Raw genomic sequence first — 22,591 nt, forward strand, 5'->3', positions numbered from 1 at the left:
GGTCAGTGACCGTTAAATTTCAAATGACTTATCTTATTTGTGGGCATCAGCTTATTAAAAGCATTACAACCTTTCTGCCATCTCGTTTCCTTCCCACCACAAATTTGATACAAAGACAGATATAAAATAATTATAAGATCTGTACATTGATTTGAAGCTGTGCTGACATAAATTTCAAGTAATTTCATGTCTATGTTTGCTTTCACTTGAACTTCAGAGACAGCTAAGAAATTTCCTTGTTCCCAGTCTTAACTGTGGGTTGTCATTGTGAGCCAGAATTTATCTCTCTATCAGTCGTACTAAGAATCAATATATACATATACAATTTAATTTATATTGGAAATCCCTTGACCACTGTATGCCCGCTTATACCAAACCCGATTTTTTAAAATATGACTAGAGAAATTGTAATTATCTTAAAAATTCAGATCGTATTAATTACATTATTTTTTATTTTATATATAGAATAGAGAAAGGCACAGTATAATTTCACGAGAAGTCATTGTTTAACAAGAAGAATAGGCCTAATATTCTGAGAGACATATATTTTAGAAATTAAGAGATTGTTCTTTCCACAATGCTTAACATACTACATTGGCAACATGATTACACAGATAGAATTTCGTTGTAAAACATTTTTGGATATGAACAACAAAATTTTGAGAGACATACATTTTAGAATTAATACAGTGTTATTTGCAATGGCTTACATAATTATGTTCACATACCACATTAGGAGCATGACAAAAGTATCATAGAATTGCTTTTCGATGTGCGTTCAATTCTTTGTTTTTCCCCCTATTGTATAAATATCGTTAAAAACTTTAAATTGGGAGATTCATGAGGAAGTCCATTGTGTATCATCAGATGGTTCTTTTAGACGGGCAGACATTATTGCTATCAACGGACGCTTAAAACGGGCTCTTGTTCTTGACCCTACTATCCGTTTCGAAAGAAACCTAAATCAGGCCACCGAGGTTGATATTGAGAAGAAGTCCATATATGAACCTTGTCTGCCGTACCTTTCTCAAAAGTACAACGTCCCTCTTAAACAATGGTCCGTCATTGGTTTGCTGTTTGGCAGTAGAGGTTCAATCACAAAATTCACATGGAATTATCTTAAGGAACTTCACATTCCTTTTGATTATGTAATGTCTATTCTTATAAATATTATCAAGGATTCTCTTCAAATATTACATCATCATCTCTATTTCAATTAATCAACTTCTATTTGTCTTCAACAATTAACTTTCTTTTTTCTTTAATATATCACATCACATTATATTGTACATGTTTATTGTATTCAGGACCCTTGTGGTCACTCAAAATTCTTTGAGCTGATGTCTATAATTTAGAATTTATAATATATATATATATATATATATATATATATATATATGTGCTCACTCGAAGGCAATTATTGAATCGGTATTTTTGAGAAATCCCTTAAGTCACGAAATACAATCTTCTGGTGAAACACACACAAAAGAAAAACTGTTGAAAAGTAATGCATAAGTTAAGAATTGGAACATTTGAAATGAGAAATGTTGGTAAAAGTATGATGAATATTTCTTAAATAGAATATAACTCTATATTCATGTTTGACTTGTGGGGTTTCTCAAAATGTGGTTAAGAATTTGATCTCAAAATCAGTATTTAGAAGCTGACTTCATAATTTTTGCTTCATGTGAACAAATTTTACTAACCTGTATGAACTCACTATGTAGGTACACAAATAATAAAGTTCTGCATGAAATAATCTAATACAGCCCTGGGCATAAAGGGGAAGGGAAAAGGAAGAAGATACATCCGCCCATGTCCTTTCTGCTTCACTGCTTTAGAAACGAACATATAGTGAAGCATTGTGCATCAATGGTGGATTTTAGGCAACCAGCGAGAGCCGAAAGCTATGATGTATGTCATGTACTGTCTTCGCGCTACGAGTTGGCGCGGGGAGTAGATAGGCGGGATGGGGGAACTTTGCGCTACACTCTGACTTGGAAAACTTCGTCCACTTACTTGGCTACACGGGAACGGAGTCAGACATAAAGGATTCCGCATCTTCGGTGCTGTCACTATGACTATCATTATCACATTTTTTTAAATTTCTGGAGTATTATCTGTCCATGATAATCGTCTGTTTATGTTCCAGCCGTGTATATTAATTCGAATCTCTCAACAAAGCCATTAGCCCCACCGCTCCCATCCTGATGAACAACAATGAGTGTTCTGGACACATTTACGGTAGTCAAAACTCCCGTAACATTTTTATCGTACCAGCACTTGGGAAACGTTAAATTGGTAGGCCTATCTATCCGCATCTCGTCCAGATACAAAATCGGTTTTTCCACTTTCCTAAGCTTTCTTATTTGCTGTAGATATCTTCATGTATTCTAATTTACAGTGTTTTCCTCAATTTTTTTTTTTCGCTGCACACTTCTTCCACCTGAAATCCTTTTTCTTCAGTATTCGTCTTAATGTTGTCTTTCATTTCAAATCAATTTTCTCTTGTAAAAGGGTAGACGTTTGTTGCAGCTTGGTACTATTTTTTTACTTGTTATTTAACGACACTGTAATAACTACTAGCTTCTTCAGTGTCGATTGAATTGATGATGGCAAGATGGTATTTGGCGAAATGAAACCAAGGATTCGCCATAGATTACCTGACATTCGCCTTCCGCTTGGGAAAACCTCGGAAAAAACCCAACCAGGTAGTCAGCGCAAATGGGAATCGAACTCACTCCCGAACACAACTGCAGATCAGCAGGCAAACGCGCTACCTCCTGAGCTACGCCGGTGGCCCTCTTTCTTTTTCAAATAAAAATTCTCAATTATATCTTTTTTGTCAATCTCCCGTCGAAGTCATCTACATTTGCGTTTCGGTACTCTGGACGTTTACATTTTTTTTCTCCCTCAGGTGTCGACAACGCACTTTCTTCTGTGCAGTCTTTCATTTCATTCCTTATACGCTGTATTGTTCTTGTGGATAGATTAGAGTACTTTTCTACCTTTGCTGTAGGTTTTGTAAGAGGAATGCAAAGGCACTGTTGTTCTTTTTCTTCATCACAGAATTATTTTGCACTTCTGATAATATTCCCTTCTTCGCTATAGATTGTCAATCCTTGTTTCCTCTTTGTCGACATATTTACAATAAACAAAAAACTGCTATAAACCTAAATAACAGTATACAATAACATAAATTCTATTAACTATATTATTATCAACACTATTGACACGAAAAGCAAAGGATAACTAAAGCAATACAAGATTTGTGGTATACTGAAAACAATTGTCTTGTTGAAACTAATAAAACACTACAGTAAAAACCCCACTATTATTTTCACAAGTTGCAAAGACTCATAGACACGTGCAGTAGATGTTTGTGAAACAGGAATATTGCAGTGAACAGTGCGGTGCGCATGCGCGACTGTTTCCCCTCCGCCCCGTCTAAGTACTTCAGCCGCCTTCTCCTGGCGTGACAACAGTACAATCCGTCACTTTTCAATGAAAGCCTTCAGGTCTGCTCATATTGGGTTCGACACATAACTGTCTCTGCCAGGGAATGTGAAATGGGGAGTTAGGGGTAGTCTGCAGTACCGGTACCTCAGTCGAGCTATTTAAGCCCAGATCTGATCTAATACAATACCGTAGTTTCCCCTAACTATGATCCACATTTGTCACATTTTTCTTTGTATATTCAGTACTACTCATCCAGACTAAGTGAATTTTTGGCTTCAGACTCTTGTGTGTATTAAATAAATATTGGCATGTGTGTTTGAAATTATTTAATTACAAGTGTTAAAAAAATAATAAGCATTGGTACATAGTTGTATTCTGAGTTGCCCAACTATGGTACACTCATATATTCATGCTCTCAAGCATGAATGGACCATAGCTGGAGCTGTAATTATTCGTAAATTAATACACTGAGTTTCTAATTTAAAGATAGAAACAAAATCTAGCACAGAAATATTAAAACTAATGAAAAGTACATGGATTCTTTTTATTAGTACACACTGCATAAACACACGTGAACAAGTGAAATCTGAAAGTCATTTTCCTGCAATAATGAACAACTACACTCACCGGCAAAAAAACTGGGTCACCTAAAGTTTCTCAATTTTTTTTTATGAGGTGAGAATCAGAAAACTCATTATGAAATGAAGAAAACATTGCTTCCCAGGAAAAAAAAAAAAAAAAAAACTTTTTTATTATCACTTGCATTATTATTTTCAATGCCAAACAATGGATATAATTAAAAGATGCAAGAACTTACTAATTGTATTAATTTTCTTCCAAATGTATTAAATATGAATGAGGTCTCGCCAAATGTTCAACTGATTTTGTGGTCATCCAGATGTTGCTAATAGCGGGTATTGCCTCCCCATGACTGTATGACTGCTACCATTCGCCGATTCAACCCTTCGATCAGATTCTGGATGACAGTCTGGTCGATTCTATTCCATTCTTTACTTAGAACATTTCGGAGCTGCTGTAAGTTGCTGTGAGGAGGTAGATGACTTCTAACTCACTTCCCTAGCATGCCCCACACATGTTCAATAGGGTTTATATTAGGACTTCTTGCTGGCCACACCATCCTATTCAATCCAACATTGTGAAGGAACTCATCACGATTCTTGTAGTATGAGCATTGTTATGCATTAACAGGAACTTTTCACCAATAAATGCGGCATATGGTACCACATGTTAAATTAGACCTTCTTCGATGTATCTTGGAGCAGTCAAAGCACCTCCATTAATGAAAACAAGTTCTGTGCGAGCTTCATACGAAATGCCACCCCATACAAGTACTGATTCACCTTGGAAACTGAGACGTGAACTGAAGGTACATGGAGAAAAACGTTCTCCTTCTCTTCTCCACACTCTTTCACGTCCATCTGTAAACTAAATCTCGATTCATCTGTGAAGAGCACTTGTCGCCACTCCTCCAGGTTCCAATTAGCATGATTGTGAGCAAAACGTAATCGTTCAACATGATGTTGCAGGAGCAGTTTTGAGTCTTTAGCTGGTCTTCTGGAATTCAGCCCACATTCATCCAGACGTCTTCTTACAGTTCTCTCACTCACGTTAACTTGTCTTATTTTCTGGAGGGCTCTTCTGGTCTCAACAGCTGTGGAATGGCGATTTCTTAATGTGTTTAGGACAATAAAATGGTCGTCATAAGCCAAAGTTACTCGTTTTCTCCCTGAACCGGGTCTCCCGGAATAATCAGTAATTGCCGCTTCTTACAATACATGAAACAACAGCTCCACTGTTCTCCACTTCCAAAACTTTCCCTGGCCACAATTTCTCCTCATAAGTAACTACCATATAACTATGTGCCTTTAGCATTAATTTAACAGATTTCGTCTTCTTTTCCACATCCGACTCATGCATGATGAAAACACTGGAAACATCATAATCTGTATTCAATTCAATTTCATCGCTCTCATAGTCACTTACAAGGACAGTTGTTTTCCTTCTACCCTGGAGTTTTCGTTTTACTGGACCATCATTCGTGCTAGTACCATTGATGCTGAAACAGCCTGTTTCTTTATTTAGTGGACTATAATGTTAAATAGTGTTTTAGAATATACTGAAATACCGTATCTGCAGAAGTAAATAATCACATTGTTCACATTTGATTAAAACAAATATTTCAAAATGAAATACAACTATGGTCCACGAAAAATTGTGGTACATAGTTGAGGTCTGACTTCTAGCCTTGAGGTTAAACATTTTTCACGCTGAGTCCTTAACCTCTGGCAGTCTAATTATTACGTGAAAGTAAACACTATATAGCCAGGTTTAATTGTACAAACAATCATATATCTATAACTTACCAGTTCTGCAGAAGAGAGCTTAATAAAACAAACACAAACTGAATGATTTCGTGTCTTCACACGTTCAATACAACGATGCACATTGACCTTTGTAAACATCCATATCATTGCCACGTGTAATGGTAGATGGAAGCATCTATGGGGAACATAATTCCATCACAGTGGCACCTCAAATGGCAAACACCGAACTCTTGGGGGGACTAAGTAGTACATAATGCATTTTGAACCATAGTTGGGCGCTTGGATCATAGTTATGAGAAATGACGGTACTATATTACACGAAAGAGAATAACATTGTTCTAACAAATCCAAAATTCCGACACAAAATAATTAATTTACCAAACACAACAGCGTAGGCTATAGTTTTGTTCATTCTTTGTCAGCCTTGTAACTGACTTTTGGGCCTTCTCCACGAAACCTAATTATTTTCAAGCTCACATGTCACAACAGAAATGCCGTTTGACTTGTGGTATTTTTATACAAAATTGTGCACCTATCCCTATAGAACAGGAATTAGTAATAAACTCATTTTTTTTTACTTATGGAGTTTCTAAAAAAAAAACATTCAATTACATAAATGACAATGTGAAAAACACGGAGTTTCTAAGTGCATGTCTGCAACTTGAGTAACTGTCCTTGAACTTTATTTCAACATGCTCATTACGAAATGCTAGTTGCACTGAAATTGAACTTGCATAAAATCGAAAGGCATGTAAATGGGTATCATAAGAATGCGTGGGATAAAAATATCATTTTCTTTCGTTTTTCCAGTTAATTCTTGTCACTTATATTAGGTTTTGTATGAGTTTTTTTCACACCAATTCTTGTTTTATTGCATAATTTTGATAGTCAATATTTCGCAATAGTACTATTGATGATTCATTATTAAGTTTTCAATTATTTTGATGGCAATCCTTGTGGTTTCAAGAACAGTTGGATAAAACACAGCCTTCTTATCGAGAAACTCATAATATGCTCATGGACTGCATAAAGATATTCATTGCATGAATTGTCTAGATTTCGGCCTTCATAATGTATCAACAATGTTATGTAATTTCGTGTTGTTTTTTCCACGGCCTCGTGAAAATAGATGTTGAATATAACAGAAAATAATAAAACAGAGACCAGCCTACTCTGGTGGTCGGCAATTCTGACTACACTTCATGAGGTCACGGTTTCGATTCCCTGTTAGAACACAGGAATTTTTCCTTAAAGGGGAATGTTCCTGTGTTCATTCATGGTTTGGCAATTAGGTTAGGCTTAGGTTTAAGACCTTTCCTGGTACTTCATAATCATTCTATCATCATTCATTTCATGTGTTTACAAAAATTATCTTGTGGTAGATTTCAAATTCAGTAATCCACATGCAATGATGTGGCTTTTTCAGTGTCTCAAATTCAGTATCGTACTATAACAATCGTACTTACTTATGGTTTTTAGAGAACCCGGAGGTTCATTGCCGCCCTCACATAAACCTGCCATCGGTCCCTCCTGAGCAAGATTAATCATGTTTCTACCATCGTATTCCACCTCCCTGAAATACATTTTAATATTATCCTCCCATCTATATCTCGGCCTCCCCAAAGGTCTTTTTCCCTCCGGCCTCCCAACTAACTCTCTATATGCATTTCTGGATTCGCCCATAAATGCTACATGTCCTGCCCATTTCAGACGTCTGGATTTAATGTTCCGAATTATGCCAGGTAAATAATACAATGCATGCAGTTCTATGTTGTGTAACTTTCTCCATTCTCCTCTAACTTTATTCCCCTTAGACCCAAATATTTTCCTAAGAACTTTATTCTCAAATACCATTAACCTATGTTCCTCTCTCAAAGCGAGAGTCCAAGTTTCACAACTATACAGAAGAACCAGTGATATAACTGTTTCATAAATTTTAATTTCAAAGTTTTTTGAGAGCAGACTGGATGATAAAAACTTCTCAACCCAATAATAACAGGCATTTCCCATATTTATTCTGCGTTTAATTCCCTTTCAGTGCCATATTTGTTACTATTGCTCCAAGATATTTGAATTTTTCCACCTCTTCAAAGGATAAATTTCCAATTTTTATATCCATTTCGTACTATGTTCTGGTCACGAGATATAATCATATACTTTGTCTTTTCCGGATTTACTTCCAAACCTTCTACTTGCTTCAAGTAAAATTCCCGTGTTTTCCCTAATAATTTGTGAATTTTCTCCTAACATATTCACGTCATCTGCATAGACAAGCAGCTGATGTAACCCATTCATTTCCAAACCCTTTCTGTTATCCTGGACATTTCTAATGGTATATTCTAGAACAAAGTAAAAAAGTAAAAGTGATGTTGCATCTCCTTGCTTTAGCTGGCAGTGAATTGGAAAAGCATATGACAGAAACTGGCCTATAAGGACTCACTATAACAATCGTACAGGAAAAATATGAAAATATTTCTCAAATGTGACAACGAATGGCTCACACTGCACGTCTTTTACAGAGAGATCAGACACGAGGTCACGACTTCGAGACCAACCAAGTTCAACATGCTGTTCATTAATACCTGTGGTATACAGCAATGAAATTATAACGCAAAGGCATTTTTGAACTCCTGGGGAAAGTAGAAAATATATGCATAATCATAACTGCTGTAGGAGGTAACTCACGTCATATCGCAGGGATGGATTGTGGGCATTGATAGGTAGCAGTGTCATTGACTTCTATGGGTACAGTCAAATGGGGATACTTTGACTATCAGGGAAACTTTGATCAAAATCCATATAATGTTTTTAGGCATATGCTATATCCTTGAAAACCAATGTAGCTGACTTTTTTTGCTGTAGAAGTTTTAGTATAATCCTCTAGATGGCAGAACACAGCAACTATTGATCTTCACACAGATGTCACTTGTAGTGAACCATGTGGCATACGATTCAGGCATGAAAAATATTATATGAAAAAAATCCATCTGTCGCCAAGAAACAAGAAGTCATCCAGCTGTGTATTTGTGTCAGGTAAGTACAGAAATTATTGCTTTCCCTCAGCTAGATGTAAATTTTATATACAATTTTTCACTAACTGTTATTTTTAAATTAAACTTAAGCATGTACATTTTTTAAGGTTATGTGGCTACTTTGACTGGGTGGTCAAGGTATCCCTATCGGTCAAAGTTATATCTAATGTATTATTTCTTTCTTCTTCTAGGTTAATATATTAATATGGGACGGACACAAATTTAAACCTGGCCCCTGCGTCTCGCAGTTATGCACAGTATACACAAGAAAATCTTGATGCTGCAATCTCAGATATTAATAAAGGTAAACCTATTATAACAAACTGAAAAAGTGAGACTGACCATGTTAAATAAATATTTTATAGGAACATTATATATATTTATTCAAAGCTATGTTCCCTTCATCTTTTCCAGGTCACATGTCAATCACAAAAGCATCAAAATACTATAAAATTGCCAAAGGGATTCTCATCAACGAAATAAAAAAGGATGGAGGCACAGTTGGACGCCCTTTGGTATTTTTTTAAATAGAAGAGAGATCCATGGCTTGTCATATGCTTACTGTCGCTCAGTGGGATTTCCTTTTGACAATCAAGACTTGCGATATCTTGCAAAAATGTACCTTGATAACTGTGGTCGAACCATTCCTCAGTTTGGGCATAACTTTCCAAGCAGTGAGTGGGCATGGCGCTTTCTTCAGAAACACAAAAGGGACTTATCACAAAGATTCTGCTAAAATCTGAAGAAATCGAAAGCTGCTGTAACACCTTAAGTCATGACTGATATTTCAACCATCTGCAGGAAATCCTACACGAAAATAATACTAGTGAAGAGCTTGTTAGTGTGCCTCCAGAGAGAATATTCAATTATGATGAAACAAATCTTGCACACGACCCTGCTGTGAAAGATGCATCTTCAAATGAGGAGTCAAATATGCAGAACGCATAAAAGAATCGTCCACGACCAGTATATCTCTGATATAGGCTACTGTGCCTCTGCTGCAGGCAAGCTGTTACCACCTTATGTTGTCTATAAGTCAGGGCACCTATGGCAGACTTGGATGGAAGGAGGTCCACCATTCACAAGATACAGGCCTAATAGGAATCTGAGTGGTTGGTTTGATTCCGTAGTATTTAAGGATTAGTTTAAGAATTTGATCCTGCCACACACCAGAAACTTTGATGGGCGAATTGTTCTCATTGGAGATAATTTGTCAGGCCATTTCACTCCTGATACAATATCACTGGCAGAAACAAATAATGTTTTGTTTCGTTTGTATTCCCCTAAACCAGTGGTCGTCAGCACTCGCTAAAATGTACAAAGGGTAAGCGGAGCCGTCCCATCAGGGGCGTGCATTTAGGGCAAGCGGGGTAAGCGCCGCATACCCTAGTAGACACACTTCAAATTAATGTATCAATTTTATCTCATTCAACTTATAGATGAACATTTTTAATGAAGTGTATTCTGCACTTCATATATAAATGTTCTGCATTAACTACATTTCTGCAGTAAGGCAGCTCTTCGTTCACAGCTTGCCTGAAGCCTCATTTTACAGTGCTGGCGCATGCGTGGACAGTAGATAAGGAGGGAAAATTTCCTAGTATATCACTGTATTGCCTATACGCGCGTACAAAGCAAGAATAAGCGCTAGGATTATCGCTTGTCCTGGCTTGTTAACTTCCTGCAGAAGAATACCAGTGTTGATTGTTGAATTTGGCAGTGTGTATGAAACATGCGATTTGTTTGTCAATTGAGATAGTGTTAAGGATCTCTCAGTTATTTGAAGATTTTGTTTCTTTGTGAGTGACAATTGAGGGCTTTGCCGGAAGAAAGGCGGATAGACCTATACGCCCTTCTTTGGGAAAACGGTTTAAAATGTAGTGAATAATTCGCTAATTATAGTAGCGAAATTTTGTTTTGATTGTACTGTATACCTGCAGGACAGGGCTGCGTACGTGTATAACCTTTTATTCAGGTGCGTTTTAAAATCTTAGATTGCATGTATCACAATTCGCCATATTGACGTATACGCCCTTTTTCCGGCAAACCTCTCAATTTATGTCGTAGTTTTCTGTGTATAAACTAAATACGGTATTGATTAAGAATGGGCGATTCGTTATGTCCTATCTAACAATTATTGAAACACACATTTCGACTACATTCTTTACAAGAAAGAAATTAAACATAATACAAAGTACGATGAAAGAGTAATGGAACGGAGAAAAATTCTCTCCGGCGCCGGGATTTGAACCCGGGTTTTCAGCTCTACGTGCTGATGCTTTACCCACTAAGCCACACCGGATACTGAGCTGAAAACCCGGGTTCAAATCCCGGCACCGGAGAGAATTTTTCGCCGTTCCATTACTCTTTCATCGTATGATGACGCAGAATATCTGTATGGAAATATCATATGTACTTCGGTACATTAAAATAATATATATAATACAAAGTGATCGACCTTGTCCTGAAATGCCAACGCTTTTTGCAGCTCATAAAGACAAAGGAAAAGAATATACTCGACATTTTCAAGCGTCCCAATATCAGAAAACTCAGTAGGTTGCAAGAAGTGCAAAATTAAATAAACTCTTTTGCTGGCCCTGTCTTATGTTTTCTAAAGAAGAAACAGTTTGGTCTAAAAATGGTTATGATAATCTGAACAATCTGCACAATGCCATTAATAAACATGAAAAGTCACAGGCTCATATTTTTAGTGTTTTACAATTTAAGTAATTTGGATCATCTCGAATAGACGTACAGTTAGATTCACAATTTCGTGTCAGTGTCGAGCAACACAATGAAATGGTGCGAAAGAACAGGGAAATATTGAAGAGGTTAATTGATACAGTCTGTTTTCTAGCCATGCATTAATTGCCATTTCGTGGTCATTGTGAGTCAGAAGAGGCAGTTAACAAAGGAGTATATTTAGGTGCGCTCAATTACCTTGAAAAATATGACGGAGCATATTTCCGAAGACATTCTGAGAAAAAAGTCATATAAACGTTTGTTCTATTCGCAATATTTTCAGAATTACATTCATTTGAAGTTGTTAGTAAAATACCTTTTTGTTTAGTTTTACGGGTAAAAAATATTACAAATAGAGAATGAACTATTCAGAGCTGCCATTTCTTTAACTGGCTATTTTTGTGAAGCTAAAAATAAGCTCCGTAAGGGGCGGTAAATCCTCGTGAATCACCCTATATATATATATATATATATATATATATATATATATATATATATATATATATATGTTTTGAGAAAAGCTGAAAGTTTCATAAGTCATGATTAATATGTATAAAAAAATGTCATTAAGTAAACTTCAGAGCTTACCCACACAAAAATTACACCGCACGCCCCTGCATCCCATGTGCCCCGTTGTGCAGCAGGAAGAGGTAGAGAGCATACCCACTAGCAGCTACGAGTGCACCATGGTGCACTGTGTTGTCCACGGGTAAGAAACGCTAGCCCCAGGGTGCTCTGTGCTGACGACCACTGCCCTAAACACTTACGCATATAACTCAGCATCTGGAATTTCCTTTTATGCACCACTTAAATATTGGCGGAAAACGTTACATCAATGGAAAGGATCCAATCAGAAAAGATCCCAGATACTGTCAAAAGAAATTTTTTCCTAATTGTTGAAATCCCTCCACGAAAACGTGTATCAAGATGGTGTTTCTGACATCATTAGTGAATTCAAGAAATGTGACATTGCTTCTTTAAAGCAGACAATGCTACCATTGATCTTACTCAGGTGGAACGGCGACTGCATAACCCTGATCATCTTAAGTGAGTTTTCCAATTTATTCCAGAGAAGACTGAACAGTACAATCTTAACTGAATCAAAACTTAATAACATTATGTCATGGACATTATAAGGGCCTAAACTTGTCAGTTAAATTTTATCCTTTTTTATTTTTTGCATTTTTGTTCTGATATTATTAATATTGAATATGTTGCATGATTTATGTAATAATATTGTAATTTTGAGTCTTGATAGTATGTGTCATAATGTTTTACTTGTTAAAATGCATTAATAATGTACAGTAATATATTTCCCAGATAACTCATTTTTATTCTCTTTCTTGAAATAAGTTTTTAGATGGTCAATGAATCCCAAATGAAAGGATACTTTGACCAGGTCATAAATACCAGAATGACTGCTCATGAAATACAGTATTACCTTTAGTTATAACAATCATATGCCCAACATAAAGACTAAAATATGGAATAAGAATCTCCAGAATTCTCTGAACTTTTTAATTTTCTTCAAAAATTGGTCAAAGTATCCCTGTTTGATGGTACCGTAATTATTATAGAGTCGAAGGATATGCATTAAAAAGTGGCAAAATATGCATGCATGCATGCCCTTAAAAATCAGAATACAGGTATTAAAAACAATAAAATATGCACTATTCTATTTTAAACAGTTTACTTTAATTTACCGTTCGCGTAATTAATACATACAGAATATTATCTCTTATACTTTTTTAAATTTGCATTGAAATTGGAGTGAACAACTACATTATACATTTACAAATAAGGCGATAAAGTTATGCTATTGTACACTAGAAACGTCAAGATCTGTGAAATTGGAGAAGCAATAAACTAGGCTACATATTTTTCCAAATTTTTAGTAAGATTTTCTGTTGTCGAAAATAATGTTTTTATAAGAATAGGGAAATAAAAAACTGAAAGGTTTCTTCCTTTCATTCTCTCTCTCTCTCTCTCTCTCCTTTTTTTTGGGGGGGGGCAATGGGAGGGTAGTCTCGTCCCTACTCTACACCAGAATGGCTCATAGATATCGATAGTGTTGAGAAGCGTAAACGAGTTAGAGATATTCAAAGTGCACCAAAGGCGGTGGGTACAACTTTATATATGTCCAGAACAATGAGCTTAATAACAGTACTTGTTCACTGTGGTGGCACCATTTGTGTTTTGTCAGATTGCAATAAGTTTAATAAAATTGAAAATTGGCTACACTGCCTCAATTTTACATTGTAATTTTCTATTTTTTTTTTACATTATTTTGAGGACCGATTGATAAAAACCAACAAATATGTATTTATATGTACAAACAACGAAAATATGCACTATAAAATCCTATCGTTTGATTGTAAATCTTTTGAAACACACGTAAATAATGGTAGCATATGATTTTGAACTAAGGATTAAAGCATGCAAACATACTCAAATCCTCACATTTATTATTATTTACTGCAGCTGACGGCACGTTTTCTCGACAAAATCTATTCAGAACTCATTGATTTGACTTGAGGAATATGTACAAACTATTAAAATTGAGCGGAAAGCAGTAATAAACAACTCTAACCTTGCCAGAGTCCTCGATTTTCTGTCACTTAGCTATTCCCTCATCTAACCCACTCTAACCTTGTCACATTCCTCGTACTTACGTAACTTAACTATATCCTCATCTAACAAAACATAACCTACAACTAGTAATATTTACGGACATAAAATTGGAATTTGAAGTTATTTCATAGTCGTAAACTCATTACTGGTAGTGTGAGAAAAGGGAAGAGGGCAGAAATGATTTTTGTACGCACTACAGTGAACATCTGGCAGAATTTATCATAATTATTGTATTTTAACGGCATGTGGATTAACCATGTTTCGTCATGTATAGTGATGGTGGAGATAGTGTTCCACTATATTTTATCCTTCGCAGGCGTTAGACTTGTTTGTTACTGCTTTCCGCTCAATTTTAGTAGTTTGTACATATTCCCTAAGTTAAATCAAGGAATTCTGAATAAATTTTGTAGAGAAAACGCGCAGTTAGCTACAGTAAATAAATACTCATAGATAAGGTCTGTTTGTACAACAGTTTCCGACAGTTCCAACTGTCATGAGCATGTGTACATCGACTTTTCTGCTCGTAAATGCCAAGTGTGCATGCTCATGACAGTTGCAAACTGTCGAAAACGCTGTATGAACAAATAGCATTAGAATGTGAAGACAGATCGCATATTCTCATTTCGTCTTGTCGCATCCTGTTCTGCGGATTAATATGTACTCAGCTCATCTTTTGAGCATGGCAATCCTAACACGGACCGTTACCTGTATATACAGATACCGAATTAAACAATGAGCAGTCATGGTAGCAGTTCTCCTCTATGTAGGCAACAAGTTTCGCAAGACTGTCCACAAGTAGCAAACATTTAGGTACTCTTGTTTACTGCACATGCGCAATGCGTTGTATCTGGAACTTAGTAAAATTAGGTGGCCCAAATTTTGTTTCTGGGTCTGTACTTAATAACTAGTCCTCTCGTGAAGCTGTATCAACTACATACGTAAGAAATTAAAATATTAAGATTATTAGACCTTTATCCTTTCTTTCAGACACAGACCAATTAAAATAAGAGAGAAAAATACTCAAACTTCGGTTTGTTGACATTTACGTTTGGTGCTGATGGCGCTTGTCTTGTAAATTGATATGAGGAGCAAGTTTACTACCACTGAAACAAAGTGATGATTTGAGCATCACACCCCTGAAGAGACATAACAGATACTACCGTAATTTAGGTGAATCACACGCTGCGTTCAAGAATGCATAGACAAAAAATGTTCTGTTTCAGAGTCTCAAACAAGCTGCAACTTATTAAGGGGAGACACTGGTAATTTTCAAAACTTTTTTTTTCTGTTTTACAGATTTCAACCAAATTTTCGCAGTATGTTCCCATTGACATTGTACTGAATACTTGAAAGTAATTGCTTTCCTAGTTTTTTAATAATACATTTTCAATTATTACTTTTTAGTATTTTTGGGCAGCCTTAGTTTTAGTCAAATTTAATTCTAAGTTCATCAAATTTCAATATGTGATGCAGAATAGAAAAATAACTTCTGATATATTTTTCCTACATGTTAAGGTTGCCAGATGTTTTCATTTCCTGAGGACAATCCCAGAATTTTGCTTTCTGTTCCTGGATTTAATATTTTTTTCCCACATATCCCCGGATTGTCATTCTTAATTATTGGTATGATTTAATGATCCTTGCACATTGCTGTGGACGAATTTTGCTAATGCAACTTTGCCACATTATCATGATTCCATAGCCACCAGCGTGGCTCAGTCGGTTAAGGTGCTTGCCTGCCGGTCTGAAGTTGCGCTCGGGCGCAGGTTCGATCCCCGCTTGGGCTGATCACCTGGTTGGGTTTTTTCCGAGGTTTTCCCCAACCATAAGATGAATTCCAGGTAATCTATGGCGAATCCTCGGCCTCATCTCGCCAAATACCATGTCGCTATCACCAATCTCATCGACGCTAAAGAACCTCGTAGTTGATACAGCGTCGTTAAATAATCAACTAAACTAATCATGATTCCATAATCAAACTGAAGGTGAGGACGTAACTGCAGTCGAGTCTTCCATTGATATCGAAGTAATAAAAAAACTGAACTACAGGAAAGTAGAAAGGTTAAACGAGCGTTGAGCGGATTCCGCCGATTTTGGAATAGACACCGACGCACTTAGGTTAGGTTAGGTTAGTTTAGGCTTTTATTATCCCGTCAAGATGAAGGTGAAAGCGATTGAGTGTGATTTTTTTGTTTTCTATGTTGGCAGTTCAAGTACGTCGGTGTCTATTCCAAAATCAGCGGAATCCGCTCAACGCTCGTTTCACCAGTAGAAACATTTATTCTACCATAATTAAGCAACTTTTGGCATCTTTAGAGGAAGTGGCTCTTATTTCACAACAGAATTCTCAGTGTCTCTCATGAATTGTAAGCAAAATGTCGTTGAATATCCCGGTGCCTGTCTTAATCATTCACAAGAAAAGATATATTTGAAATGTACTTATTGCTGAGACTTCCTCTAGAAAGAGAAAGCTTTGAAGAGGCAGTTCATTATTTTTCTTCAAATATAAATGGGTAATTCCATGCAAAACAGTATGACGCAAAACATTGATATCTCCAAATTTGTTAAAAATTGCACATTCAACTCTTTATGTTATATATATTAATCATGTACAAAATTATGTTTGCAGCACCTACCGTTTAAATGTTATGGACAGTTAAAATAATTTGATTTGAGCACATAGGCATATTTTCAATGTGTTTTCTGACCATAAGAATAATTACAAAAATTTTTTTAAAGATATCTTTAGATAGCTTAAAAAAGAGGTTATTAAGATACTATAATTCAGTGCAGCTCTGAAATTTGTGTTTGAAGAAATTTAAAAATACATTTTAGAAAACGCCATTACACTAAATCGAATACTTCAATTCACATAAAAAAAAATATACGATAATTTACAGAGCATTTTCATTAGTCTGTCAAATTTTCATAATGGGGTCTTCAAACATAAGGAAGTTATAAATTAAAATAACTCACCACGTAAAGGGTGATCTATGCCGCTGCGCCATGTGCCGTCACTGCTGCTGGCCACTGCGAAAAAGTCTCCACGTTGACAACAGGTGCGCATCACACGTCTGATTTCAACTAGTTTCGGTACTTCTGGTGAAGCAGAATAGGGTTTTATTGCTAACTTTTCATTAACTGGAACCACACAGTGAACACTTCTTGTTCCGGGAACAGTCTTGAGGCCGGCAAATCTTTGAGGATTTAGATTAGTAACTACATTACAGATGACTCCAACTTTTCGTCTTTAATTTAGGCATATTGAACACTTACAACTTACAATGACAGAACAGGACAAAATTACCCTCTAAATTTTATGGGAAAAGTTGCGCTGAGATTAACACAGTCCAAGAAAACAAATCCCCACGTGAAAGCTATTAGAGCGGATGTCGTAACATCTGGCAGTCATGTCGATCACTAAGGCACTGTTCGTAACAAATATGTGGACTTCCCTAACTCCAAAATATAAACTTGAAATTGATGTCATGATCTCGGTGGTTCTTGAAGAATTTATATTTATCGGTTTTTATTGCAGAACTTATGTAGCGATTAGTTCGCCACAATATCGCGAACATGCAGTATTCACTTCAACAGCAATAATGGCAAAATAGAACAGCTTTTTTGGAATGAGTATAATTACGTATACTAGTAAACACGATACATTTATATTTTGTCATTCTATGCCATTAATTGTTTATGTTATTTGTGTTTAGACAGTCTTTTAATTGTTAATTGTAAAAATATAATGATAATACTATAATAGTAGCAATAATAATGTTACTGTATACCTGAAGCATTCATTTCATGAGATATTTCTTCCCAAAGCCAGTCAATAGTATCCCTTTTAGCATGTTCTTTTAATTTAAACTCAAATAATTGTATATTGCAGGTCTTGTCTGAAGCAGAATAACAAGTTTGTATCTAATTCCACTGTAGTACTGGTGCAAGACAAAGACACTGAATTCAAATTAATCTGAATCTCCTCCCAATACTCGACAACACTGATAATTATAATACGAAATAATGAAAGCAGAAGTGCGCGCATGCAGACACTGGACTGTCTCCAGTTTCCTCGAGACGAGACATAATTCCAGGCACCTTCATTGTTTTCCCTCAGATAGTCTCTGAGAGCCTGAGACAAGTGTCTCTTCCTATGTGCCTGCCTACCTATTTAACTTAATCCTTGAGTCAGTCTCTTCCTGTGTGCGCCGAGCCTAAGCACGCGTGTGGATCTCTGATAACAGCGTGTGACGTAATACATGGCATGCGACTATGAACCTTAACAGCAAGATTCCAATTCTAGTTTATTTAATATTTCCCAAAGTTTTAGAAGTGACATCATAATTTTTTTTGAAATCGATAAGAAAATTGTTTGTCTCACCGTAAAAAATATAACATAGAATAAAAAAATATTCGATTTGAAAATATTATCATTTCTTTATTTTACTGTAAGTTTTAATACATACTCGAAGTAAAAATCGATAATAACTCAAAAGTAAGTGTAAATATATATAGTCACCATTGTATTGGGACAATTTTTACGTTGATACAATGAAGCATATCATTTTAATAATATTTTTAACAATAGTCTACATCATATAAACTCCCCGAATATTTCACCCTTCATTACCTTTCAACCATTGATGATATGAGGTTCATATTAGGCCATTTAACTATTTAGTATTATGACATTCGTTTACTAGAATATTGGAAAAATCCAGAACTTGACGTTACAAAACTTAAAATTTTATATGGAATGACTCAAATGGATTTGTCCTGGATGAAGATAATTTCTTTGATGAAATTTCTTGCTTGAAGAAATATGTGACTTCAGATTGGACTGGAATTTAAAAAAAAAATTTTATGAGAAGATGATTCCCTATGCACAACTCCAGAAGTTGATTGAACTTTCTCTGTGTCCTGGAAGTAATGCTTCAGTGGAGAATTCCTTCAATGAATATGATGTGGACATCCCAAAAATACAGAATAAGTTTAGAAACTGATCATGCCATGCTTGCTATCTTCACCAACTTCAACATGGCCTGTCAGGAATTTGCTGAAAAATTGGGACATAGATAAGTCATGCTCAAAAAAATTTGCTCTTATTGGAAGAAAAAAAAAGTTTATATCTGTCCCCAAAAATTGTGAAAAAAGAAATCTGGTAACCTTCTATATGTCTTTTAGTTTTGTTGTTGTTTTCTAATGCCAGGCGTTTGACAATAAAGTCATTTGACCTCTTGCACTCCAATATTTTTCAAAGATATTATCATGGCCAGCCACTGAAGCACGGATATTGAGGTGTTCCGAATCTATTTCTTGGTTTGAGTTGCACAATGGGCAGTTAGGGGACTGATATATTCCAATTCTATGCAGGTGTTTGGTCAAACAATCATGGCCTGTTGCCAATCTAAATGCAGCTACAGACGATTTTCGTGGTAAATCGGGAATTAACTGTGGATTTTGATGCAGGGAGTTCCATTTTTTCCCTTGAGATTGTGTTATCAAATTTTGTTTGTTAAAGTCTAAGTATGTAGATTTAATAAATCTTTTCACAGAGTAAAACGTAGATTTAGTAACAGGTCTGTAAGTAGCAGTGCTGCCCTTCTTTGCTAAAGCATTCGCATTCTCGTTTCCCAGGATTCCACAATGGGATGGTATCCATTGGAATACAATTCTTTTATTGAGTGATATTAATTGAGAGAGTATTTTAGTTATTTCTGCTGTTTGAGATGAAGGTGTGTGTTTAGAGACTATTGATAGAATAGCTGCTTTGGAGTCTGACAATATAACTGCATTCTTAAATTTATTGATGTGGCATAGAAGATTCCTGAGACTTTCACTTATTGCAATGATTTCACCATCAAAACTTGTTGTTCCATATCCAAGAGACCTAAAAAGTGAGAAGAGACACCACATAACACCTGCACCGGCACCTTGTTCTCTGGAAATCAAGGATCCGTCGGTGTATAAATGAAGCCAGTTTTGTGGAGGGTACCTAATATTAATTGTCTCTAAAGACAATTGTTTCAGTATTTCACTGTTTACTTCTGATTTCAGTATTTCTTCTGTTAAATTTAGATTATATTCTATATTTAATAGAGTTAAAGGGTTTGGTTTAATTTGTAAGTTTTCTTTTAAATTCGGGATATTGATTTTCTGTTTTAATTCTTGAACAATGGATATGAAACTTTTTTGAGTTTTCAATCTACATAGAGGACTGTATGAATGCCAATTGTTTCCTGGTAATCTGATAAGTTATTCATATTGAATCAGTGCTTTTTCTTCTATTGTCATTTTGATGCTGTTAATATTAGTGAGGAATCTCATAGAATCTATTGGAGTTGTTTTGATTCCATCAGTAATGAGTCTGAGAGCTTGGTTTTGAACATATTCTATGTCGTTTATGAAAGATGAAGTAATTAAAATTTCTCCACAGTATGTCAGCACTGGCTGTATAAACATTTTATATGTAGTATTCAAAGTATTCCTAGAGCATTCCCATTTCTTTCCTGCTAGTCTTTTTAGAAGGGAGAATCTTTTACGAGCTTTTTCAGAAATGTATTTCAAATGGTTGCTCCATGTTAACTTACTATCGAAAATAACTCCAAAATATTTGGATTCATAAGTCCTAGGAAGGTGTTGGCCATTGTATTGGATATTGAATTCTCTTTCTTTTTTACCAAGTGAAAATATTTGGTAGTTACTTTTGCTTAAATTAAGTGTCATCAAATTTGATGTATTCCATTCATGTAGTTGATTTAGAGCTTTAAGAGCAGAATTTTGAATTTTGTTTCTATGTCTTTAAGATCCGGAAGTCCACAAAACTATATCATCTGCAAATAGTGCTGTTTTCATGTTTGATTCCTCTAATAGGGAGGGTAAGTCATTTATATAAATATTGAATAAAGTTGTGCTGAGGACAGCGCCCTGAGATAGACTTCGATATGTTTGTCTGTAACTAGAAAGTGAGTTATTGAATTTAGTGGCAATAAATCTTTGACTAAGGAATTCTGATATCCATCTGAACATATTGCTGGAGATACCTAATTTCTGGAGTTTTAGTAATAATTTATTTCTCCAAACAGAGTCATATGCTAACTGAAAGTCAATAATTATTGCCAAGGTATCTTCTTTCTTGTTAAAACTATCTTTTATTTCTTGGCCGAGGTGTATGACTTGTTCATTGGTAGAGTGTAGTTGTCGAAAGCCGGCTTGTCTTGGTGATAAAAGATTTTGAGATTCTAAATACCAAGTTAATCTGTTGGAGATCATGGACTCCATGGTTTTTGCTATCATGCTTAATAGTGCTATTGGTCGATAACTATTAACATCATGAGCAGGTTTCCCTTTTTTGTAAATTGGTACAATGATTGCTTTTTTCCAAGCTGCAGGAATTGAGGTGTTCCACGTTAATTGAAAATGGATAAAAGTACAGACTTGGCTTTTTCCCCCATATGTTTAAAAAATTCGGAATTAATGTTGTCGGGGCCAGGAGATTTCTTGGTTTTTAAATTTTGTATAGCTAGAGTTAATTCTTTGGAAGTAAAATTTTGATGAAATATTTCAGGTTTTGTACTAGTAATATTGTTTTTATTATTTTTATGTAATTGTCTTTTGATTCTTTTAGTTTCGTAATTATAGCATTTACAATTTATATTTAATTTTTTTTTAATTTGACAATAAAAATTATTATTCGGAGTAAAAGCAAACTTATACAAAACCAATACAAGAAACTGATCTAGGACATAGTGTCTGTATCCGCAAAATTTCATAAAGATTGGCTAGTTTATTAACGCTTGCAAAGACAAACAACATGCATGTTTCGAATACACGTGATTTGACCAATGAAATACAAGCAAGTCTGGATAAACTTGAATTGACAAATACTGACTCCTCTGATCAAACATACCATCTTTACGAAAACTTCTACGTTGCCTCAGAAAGGAAAGGGAGTCATTCTATACAAAAAAATATACACCTGGTAATAAGTGACTATCTAGACCAAATGGATTGACCAGCACTGAATGAAAGGACACTATTAAGATGACTGCCAATGTATGCCCAATATGTGCTCTACCAGGTAGATCTCAGAATGGAACCCACTGCCGACATTGTCGGAGTGAGAAAGAAACACTTGCTCACATTCTGGGAGCCTGTCCTCATGGAGGAATAGTCGTCACAAGATTCGATCTCTCCTAGCTTCGGTCCTACTACCAAGTAGAAGAGGAGGTTCATAGTTTTTCCACAAATGGATCTACAAGGTGTATTGACATCATCGCTATTCCGAAAAGATCAACAAGCGGATTCATAACTGACCCAACTGTAAGGATGGAAACATACGAAAATCAACTTGCTGAGTACATCAGGAAAAATGCGATA

At 35.6% G+C, this 22,591-nt stretch overlaps 1 protein-coding gene and 1 long non-coding RNA gene across 2 annotated transcripts in view; one reads left to right on the plus strand and one right to left on the minus strand.

The window, feature by feature from the left end:
* The window catches only part of LOC138705208 (uncharacterized), a 383,346-nt gene that overhangs the window by 300,229 nt on the left and 60,526 nt on the right, over positions 1-22,591 (minus strand). The window lies entirely within an intron of this gene.
* On the plus strand, positions 8,411-10,343 carry LOC138704347 (uncharacterized). The gene is made up of 3 exons (XR_011333329.1): positions 8,411-8,837; positions 9,028-9,140; positions 9,251-10,343. It is a non-coding gene; the product is annotated as an uncharacterized lncRNA (long non-coding RNA).

This window comes from Periplaneta americana, chromosome 8 (assembly GCF_040183065.1).
Source record: "Periplaneta americana isolate PAMFEO1 chromosome 8, P.americana_PAMFEO1_priV1, whole genome shotgun sequence".
NCBI lineage: Eukaryota > Metazoa > Arthropoda > Insecta > Blattodea > Blattidae > Periplaneta > Periplaneta americana.